The sequence below is a fragment of the Zerene cesonia genome, chromosome 11, assembly GCF_012273895.1.
Source record: "Zerene cesonia ecotype Mississippi chromosome 11, Zerene_cesonia_1.1, whole genome shotgun sequence".
NCBI lineage: Eukaryota > Metazoa > Arthropoda > Insecta > Lepidoptera > Pieridae > Zerene > Zerene cesonia.
The window spans coordinates 6,604,130-6,614,237 of NC_052112.1; the positions used below are offsets into that span (position 1 = coordinate 6,604,130).

Genomic DNA, 10,108 nt, shown 5'->3' on the forward strand with positions numbered 1-10,108 from the left:
GGTATATACCTATTTAGCAAATTCTTACCTTTCAAATAGGTATTTCCTTCAATTCGAAAATGATTAAACTTCATTATGTTGTGCCAGTAGTATAATTAAAGTTGCTGCAACCTGAAAAAATAAAACACAATTATATTTTCATACTGAAACAATGTTAAAAGAACGTCATTGTTATTTGATTTTGCCTCGTTAAAGACGGAATACATCATTATAAAAGACCAAGACGGGCACGGAAGTATAAGATAAAACACAGAATATTGATTGTATTCTAATTTATTTATTTTTATTATTAGATATTACTGAATAAACTTAGCAGTATTGTGTAACACTTCGAAAAGATCAAGACCTTAAACGGTCGCATTAAATCAAAGGAAATATTGTAACGCCTTTTCCGCAGCTTAACGCACGCAACCTTATACAACATCCGGTGCTGAAACTTGCCAAACATATGTGCACGTAATACACATTTGAATTTACACACCTTTAAGTTTATGCTGACTTTACCTTTCCATAGTTCGTATATGACGTCACAAAAGTTACAAAGCTAAGCTCTTTCTTCTTTTTTATCAATCTTTTAAAAAGGTTTATAGAATGAATCATATAGAATGAAATGGAATTTGAATATTGGATCAATCATATCCTTAAGACATTTTGAATAGTTAGCAAAATTAATTCAATATTTCACTTCCGCATAGACTGAAAAATAAAAAACAGTTACGAATGAAAACGTAAAATGTCACTGAATAAAAAATAAACGATGAACAGGTTAACTTGGCTTGGGAGCCATTTCATCGTACATTTTTAATCCAACCTGTCATACCTTGCGGTCGTCGACGGGTTGTCATTGGAATTGAACTTTTAACTTGTAGGTTAGGTATATAAATGTGACAGTTTTTTTTTTTATATTTACCGTTTTAATTTTTCACACAAAGACAAGTATTATGCGATCGAAATAGCTGGTATTCAGATTTGAATGTCACAGGGGTTATGCTAAACATAACTAAACCAAAGCAAATCAAAAGCTTGGCTGAAATACGATTTAGAGCTAAATTTAGCCCAGCAATAGAAGCGCTATTGACGCGAAAGGCTTCGTTAATATAAGTCGAGACAGGCACGAACGGTCAATACTCTAAATATAACTCTGTAATGAAGTGGGGTTAATCCTGCCGGACGTCGCCTGCCCGCCCTGCCAGATATCCGCTGCAGACCTATTGCGTCCGATATATCGCTAATTTGTTCATGACGGAGCTATTTCAGTTACCTTTTATACGTGATTTTATAATATAGGTAACATTTCACATTGATTTAAAAATTATTACTGCTACTAATAACTAAACTTAAACAATTATTCTATTATGGAAATCTATTTAATACTTATGTTATTGGAGACATCTACTTAAAAAACTAAAATTGTTGATATTTGAGACGTTCTCTATTCGAATTGCGACTTTTCCATCACGTATATTTTCGCTCGCGTCGCCATATTCGAAAAATCGCATCATAGAGCTGATTTTCTGACGATATCTTTTTTTCCGAGTAAGAAATGCTTCGTTATCAAGTAAAAACACATTGCGGAGAAAATTATCACATTAGATGTTGTTGGGATTTTTCTCTCATTTCATCATCCTCAGTACATACGACATATTTGTTATAAAGAGTTCTCTACAAGAGATATTGTCACAGTTCTTAGTCGATATCTTTTGTGCTATAAAATGTTTTCTCTTCAAGACGTAATTTTTCCAATGTCCACCACACCGCGAGTGGAAATGATGAAAATTTTAAGAAAGCATATCAAAAACTGCCAAAAACGTTTTTGTTTTTCACAACTCTTAGGTAAAACTACAAAATGACTGGACTATGTATTTTTTTAGATTTGAGATGCATATTTATATAGGCGTAATGAATAGGTACATTAATTTTTCTATTATATGTATATATCTTATACCTTTAAACGAGCAATTCTTGAAAAATATATATATATATAATTACAAGAATTGGAATCTCGGAATAGGCTCCAACGATTTTCATGAAATTTAGTATACAGGGGGTTTCGGGGGCGATAAATCGATCTAGCTAGGAATTTTTTTTAGAAAATGTCATATTCGTGTTTTATTCGTGTTTTTTTTTTTCCTGACATCTATTGGTGAATAATAATGCTATTTTGCTTCGTAGATAGCTGGACAACTGAAATAATGTCATATTCGTGTTTTATTCGTGTTTTTTTTTCCTGACATCTATTGATGAATAATAATACTATTTTGCTTCGTAGATAGCTGGACAACTGAAATAACACATAGGCACTTTTTATATTACCGATATTCCTACGGGATACGGTTACGCAGCACGCTTACGCGGTTTCAACCGCGGGTCACAGCTAGTATGTATCTATATACATATATAACATTCAGAGATCAGGTACATATGCAACGTTGAAAGCATTTTTGAAATCGATCTGAGATTAACGCTTTCATTAAGACCAAAGTCTTTAACTTTGCATTAAATGCATATAAAGGCATGAGCTAATAATAAGTTACAAAAGGGATACGGTTTTTCAAGGAAACAGTAAACAAACCCCCTCGAACGGCCTTTATCATCTATCTCCGAGTTGATTTAAGTTACTGACAGAATAATTTGTCCCATTAACATTTACTAGAATCTAGAATTCACAGATTAGATCTTGTCCGACGACAAAGTGACAGTCATTTTTTACAGCGTAAAACTCATTTTCAAAGTGTCACGACGAGTTCAACGCCATATCGAAAAAACTAAATGCACCCAAGACCTACATTCATTTGTCATAAAAGTGTACTCGACCCTTTGTGACACTTACATTTCAGACTGTAACAATCGTCAGTCACAAACAGACGTCGTTAATTGGAAAGTATACTTATTAGTCGAACAGTTTTATAGCGTTTTTACGATTATTTAGCGTGTTTATATTCTCTAATGTGTTTCATTGAATCCCGTCTGTCACTGGCTTTTGTATCCTTGAATGCCCCTTTCTATAATGAAGAAACGATTCGCTCCCCTCGCGATTGCTTATTATTAGTGACTTTGCTGAAAAACATGAGCTAGCATAGCGGTTAAAAGAATTTTATTCTGCTTACATTAGGTGAATATAATACAACTATTAATTAGCTTATGTATCTACAGCTACTTGCATCGAATAGTAAATAAATATCGACGACATTTTTAGGGTGTCTTACTCGAAGGATTAAACCCTAGTAATACGATTTCACTGTCTATCTGTCTCTATGTCTGTCTGTTACCAGACTGTACGTGAACCGTAATATTTAGGTAGCTACAACAGCAAATATTAAAAAATTCAAGCTTAAAAAAGGTTGCCACGGTCGTATATTGGATGATTGACAATGTTTTTTGCAGTTACCCTTTAGCTTATTTGTACGAAACCCTTGGTGTCGCGAATACGACTGGTACTTGAACAATTTTTCTTCAAAATCATACGTTGCTTGTTTAGTCGTGAATGGAATTAAATATAATACAAGAGGTAAGAAGAACTTGAAGATAAATTGAAAAGATTGAACTTCTAATCACAATTGCCACCAAAGTAACAAATTACAAATCTTCTAACACAAAAGGGACATATAATAGAAATCATAGATCGGTAGTCAGCACAATTCACTTTACCGTAATTTAAGTGGGAAAAACGCAAATTAATATTCCCTGTGGACGCTGTCGGGCAGCCATTTGCAAAACTGTCATGGTTCGGATAGCGCTAACTGCACACTCAGTGGATTTACTCGGTTTCATATCTCACGTGTCGAGGAGACTTGAGGCTCCATCACATCAGTACTTTTTAATTTAGGAGTATGTTTTTATTTAAAACTTTAAGCTTTAACTAAGCTTATACTGCCATACTTAAGCGCTCGTATGATGAATTAAAAGTCGCAAGGCTCTTTAAAATTTTTATATTAAAAACTTGGTTTGGTAGTAGAATGTGTTTTTATCTTTTCCTATATGATATCTTATGTCATTAAATAAATGAGTCATTTATTTAACCTCGTAATTTACAAACACATAACTTAGTGTCATACATAAAAACTTATTTAATTGTATACGATAATCTTAAGAAACATATGTATGTATTATTTAGGCGACGGTAAAAAACATTTTTACTTTCATCTATTTTGTTAGACCACATTTACCCAAGTTAGAGTTAGCTATAGTTAAGTTGCCTTTGTAATGTATGAAAACAGCTTTTTATGAAATCAGTCCTATAGAAGGAGTTGGAAAAGTTGAGTATAATTTATTTCTACTAATTAGAAAGAAATAAGTTACAGATTAAAACAATGTCGTTTACGACAAACGCTGTTAAGACCAGGAGACTTTTGACTAAGTTTTTAAGTACGATTTTTCTAGAATGCATTTAAGCTGGGCATGTCTTTGAACGCTTGGTTTTATGCTTCGTACTTTGTTGTTAATTTTTTACATATTTAACTGCTTATTTGTTATTTGCTATATATTCAATATTTAATGTTTTATGGTGTGTTAAATCTGTAATGTAAGTGCGCCGTAGTATGACAATTTCAGACTTCCTTTAAAAATACATATAATAATATTTCAACTAAAGTATACTGCTTTAAGCTAATTACTTTTAGTAATGATATATCTAGCAATAACTATTTTAAATCGGTGTATAACAAACATTGAATAAATTAAATAAAATATTGTTTAAATCTCAATTCGACATTGAATGAATTATTTAAGTAAGTATATATACCCTATATAGTACTTGTATTGAAAGTTTTTTTTTTTAATGTCATCGTCGACAATGGGGCAGGTGATTCGCCTGATGTTAAGCGCTACCACCGCCCATGAACATTTGTTTTGTCATGAATAACTATTTTCCACAAAAAAGATCTCCGTGAATTCTGGAAGGAAGTACTTCACCAAATTTTAAAATGGGACTAACCAACAGTGCAACAATTATCATAAGCAAAAAAAATACGCCTACGTCGTATAAATATAAATCGTCGATTAAATAACAAAATCAAAACAATATTCATTCGAACATGAGAATTTATAACATAAGCTTTAATTTGATCCTTATGCTTTATAACTATAAAATCCATTAGTATGCATTCTAATACAATTCACAGTTTATTAACCCAACAAAGAAATAAACAACGTATCTATAATATGAAAATGCTGAACATGTAACAAGATAGTTACTTGTATATTGTTTTGGCACATGAGAAATCTACACACAAATACTGCGAATGAAATGTTTTCACAGCGCCGTTTCGAAATACATTTTGCATTCAACTCTATTTCAAGCTCACACCTTTGTGGTTATCAAAACTATTTCCATATTGTAATTCTTGTGCCGAATTGTTCGAATATCTTTCATTAATGTGGCGTTTACTACCTATACCATAAAATTTTTTAAATGATTGCTACTTCAATTTCCTGGTCTTTTTGGATCCTTTGAGCTCTTTATGAAATGCGGCATAAGTATGTTAGCACAGATAACATAATATTAGGCTAGGTATAACTTAACCGTTATGGTGACGGTCTTTAAATTCGAAAAAAAAATAATATAAGTATACGTGTCACATATGTGTATACAAAACAATAAATAATTTTTGGACCGCTCAAAAGCTTTTATTTTTTGTAGGTGCGATAATGTAAAATTTATATAAAAAGAAAGCTTTCTGTACAGAATTAATGTTAGGCAAAAATTGTAATTGTTTGCAGACACTCAAAAAGGACAGTTAACACTATCTATATCGTGACTGTTTAAGTAAAAAATTGGGGGTAATATCCCAAAAATTTTACAAATGTTTCCGCAGTTCTAGTTGAGATTGAGAGACACTTCTTTCATTGACAATTTATGAGGTACGTAGGTATGAACGTTCAGGTGCAGAACTATCGTAAGGCGTCATCAACACTCCCCTAACCTACTTTTGGAGTGACATCGGGTCAATGTCGATTACCTACATATGGCAATATTTTAGCGCCAGTATGTCTCCTACATCAAAATTCAGGTAAATAATGATAGAACTCAATCCAAAATGACTCCTTTTCAAAAACAAACATTTTCAAATATAAATATTATTCTCTATCTATTCTCATCTACGATTATCAGTTACTGATATAGGCGAAATTTTTCCATTTTATATAAAGTCTGAAGCTATAGTGAGATTTAAAGTAATAACCTAACCTAACCTAACCACCTAATCGGGATGTGGACAAAGCAGCAATATTAATGTGCTTCGTTTTTTTACGCTTCTACGCTGCTACAATTAAGCCATTTGAGTCAATCTAATCAGCTTTTCTCTAAACATAGATTATTTTAATATTCTGTTATATTATATTAGAGAATACGTCTTAAATATGATAATCTGTGTATATTCTCCGCTTTACAATATTTCTTTATGCAAGGGAGGTAAAATAATTCCGCTTGACAATCGTCCTTTCGAAATATATCGTCATACTCTGAGTATATGTACATCAATACACATTCATAAAGCAGCACTCTAGCCATAATTAGAGAAGAATGAAAATGACGAATGTAGTAAGAATTGGATGCGGTTAAGGCTCACGCCGAACGAATTTTGGCAGCGAGCCAACCCGCATCCCTGTCGCTTCACCCTCAAACTTTGCTTTGCGTGCGTGATGTCGTAAGCAAGGACGATAAAGTCCTTGCTTACAACCTACCAAGGTTTTACTAATTGTATGCTGGATTCTTAAAAAACAACATTTATAACAATAATTTTATGGTCATGTTAAATAATTTTCCCTTTTACTTTAATGAAATAAATTACATCTACATTAAAAACGTATAGATATGTAACGTATCTTCTACTAACCTTCCTGAGTCAAAACACAAATTCTACAATTTGTTCTTTGTACACAAAGAACTAAGATTTATGAGAGCCACCATTGGGTGTACTTCTCTCAGTTGAGGGTGCAAATTGAATCTAAAATATGCACATCGTTTGTTCGGTATCTTTCTTAGGTTGAGCTCGAGGTTTCCTTTGAAGACTTCTATTCATGTAGCGCATGTGTTCAAAGTATTTTATTTTAAACAAAGATAATAAAATAAAAGTAATTTGCATAAAATTTTTATATGAATGCTCTGTATACGTTTATTTCTATAATTAAATCCTTTGCATGACTCAAATGACACACGCTAAAATTATATCAGAAAAATGACTTTTCATTTGAAATTCCGATTGAACGTAGCGCAGTGGCTACGGGCCAAGAACCGCATCACGAATTAATGTGGTGTAAACTTTTCACCGTGCCAAATGAACCCCAGAAAAGCTTTGTTGAATCCATGGCTTATTTTTATCTCATATATAATATATTTATAGTGAAATATAAGTGAATGCACTTTGACAAAATCACATTTTGCACTTAAGTCACTTACATAAAAACGGTGTCTGTAATGGCAAAACCCATTGCATTTGAAATTAAACGACTTGAAGATTAGAAATATAAAAACCGTTTACGGATATTCAACAACATTTTATAAATGGAATTTAAAAGCGCGCTACATCCAGGAGCGATATAAAATTTAATAAAACCCTCCCAACGTGTTGCGTTGATGACGGCCTCGAGGCAGGAGCAATACTCTCCCTCCGAGGAATCATAGATGCATGAATAAGTAAATCGGCGTGGGTTTTGCCGCTAAACTTGTAGTGGCGGGCGCTGTCTTATACGGTTACGTATGTACGCATCACGATGAAATCCGCAAACTTAGAGTTATATAAAGTAATAAATGATAAAAAGTCGTTTTCGCTTTATGTTATATACACATACATATTACACAGGGTCTCCCGAATGTGATCAACTATGCTCAATGTTACTTATAGTTTTACGTACGCGTATTACGTAAGAATACTTATAAAATCCATGACGCATTTTTCTAAAAGAAAGAAATAAAAAAATATATTTATTTATACCAGGTAAAGTCATAAAAATAATTTGATATAAAAAACGCTTAATTAACCTAGTATAAAAGGAGATCCACTCAATATATTAAAGTCTAAGCCCATTAAAGGAACTTAGACCCTCCCCTGATTTTCAGTGGACAACACATTGACCCCCTGACAGCGGCAAATATTCAATAAATTCTTACAACCTTATATGTTCATATTGACAACCCACCGACCTTTGCAACCCGTGCTCACGCTTACATTACTGACTGCATTAACGGAGTGGTAAATCTCGGCTGCGCGAAGTTAGTGATATAAAAATACAGTTTGTAACGTCGTTTTGTTGTATGATTATTTATTACGTTATCATATGGGAAACTATAAGTGCCTTTGAGAATAGTACACCACATGTGGAACACCTTGTATACTTACATACATAAACCTGCTATATACTATTATCAATCTATAACCATTCGATTTTTCATGCATTTTTTTGTAATTTTATTAAGATATAATCTTTCAATCAAATGAAGTATAAGTAAAATGCGCCCAATAAGGCTTTACACACTCAACTAAAGGCCCACCTTCGCCTTAGATAATATCGAATCGATATTCTTCTCACCAAACAACATTTTGCCGTAAGTTTGTCGACCTAACCACTGAATGGTACATTCAACTTACGCGATTGCTTTTATATTATGTATCTTCTATCTATTTGTATTTCTGTCCAAGTCTGAAACTATTGGTCATTAGGAATTCATGAAGACATACTTACGTAAATTACGTTTTACCATGGACTAAATATAAATAGTTGAACGAGAACGTACAAAGTTTTATGGTCAACGTGATATTGTGGATACATTTTTGTATTATTCGAATGTAAACATATAAAAATTCTACGCTCTCGCAAATACAATTTTTTTGTTATTTTCCTTTTAATAACATGTAATAACTATGACCATGTCTAAAATATTTTACACAATTTTCAAACTAAAAACTAGATTCGTTTTAGCTATAAAATTAACAAACATAAAAATTGTATCATTCTTAGTATACGTCATAATTTCTTATCCCATTATATATAAATCAATTATAGTTTTAATGCCGGTATTATAATATACGAAGAATACTCAATAAAATAATTAAATTTATCTTAATATATTAAACGTTTAATTATGACTGACCAACGTAGTCGTTTTTATTCCTTCTTTAATTAAATAAATTACTGCTCTGATTTAATTTAATAGCTCCTCCAATTATAGCTAGAAAACAAATATGTTTGTGATGAATTCACTCGTTCATAATAAATCCAAGTGTATTTCAACTAAGGCTCAGACATTCATTCGAGTTCAAGTTGATTCACACGATTCACTATCAATTTAGAGCGAAGTGCAAAATCGATAGTTCGTCTATTGTCTTATCAGATAATGGCGATTTGCTTTGTGTTTAGGCAATTCTATTTTTGAAAACTTTTGAGATGAAGGTTTTTCAAATTGTGTAATTCATAAAAAAATATTTGAATGTATAATGTGGATAACATCACCACTGCTCGAAACGGTGAAGGGAAACATCAGTTTCCTCAACCGGTATGTCTGAGAATCAAAAATTCGACGGTATGTGATATCTGCCAACTCGCACTTAGCCAGCATGGTTTATGACCTCATAGGAAGCCTGTGTCCTAGCAGGGGGTCAGTCAAAATTTGGTCGCTTAATTAGGCATCAAAACGATATTTTTTTAACAAAAACCTAAAACGGTTTAAAATTACCGGAACCAAATTTAAGTGGGACTTGGCATTCACTAGCTTTCAAATAGAAACAAATCATAAAAATCAGTTAAAATTTACGAGGTGAAAACATAAAAGAATAAGTACAGTCAAATTGATAACCTCAAACTTTTTTTTGAAGTCGATTGAAAAATAAAATTTGAGATAGGACAATATGTAAGCGTGTGCATTTCATTTATTCTTTTCTAATTTAAACATTTCTAACAGAACAAATTAAAATTGTATTTCACATATTTGTACAAATTCTGTTGATTCTTTCTGTTGTGCGGTATGAAAACAAATTATATGTACACTAGCTGCACCCGGCAAACGCTGTTCTGCCTTACTCTGATCATTTCGAGATATGAAAAATAAATGTTAGCCGATTCTCAAACATACCCGATATGCACACAAAATTTCATAAGAATCGGTCAAGCCGTT

General features: G+C 32.4%; 1 protein-coding gene across 2 annotated transcripts in view; it reads right to left on the bottom strand.

Annotated features, from left to right (window-relative positions):
- LOC119829879 (CD63 antigen-like) overlaps nucleotides 1-10,108 on the bottom strand; it is a 72,730-nt gene that overhangs the window by 37,237 nt on the left and 25,385 nt on the right. For both annotated transcript variants that reach the window (XM_038352579.1, XM_038352578.1), the window contains exon 2: nucleotides 29-111. The gene's annotated coding sequence lies outside the window, so the exon portion shown is untranslated. The remainder of the gene's footprint in view (nucleotides 1-28; nucleotides 112-10,108) is intronic.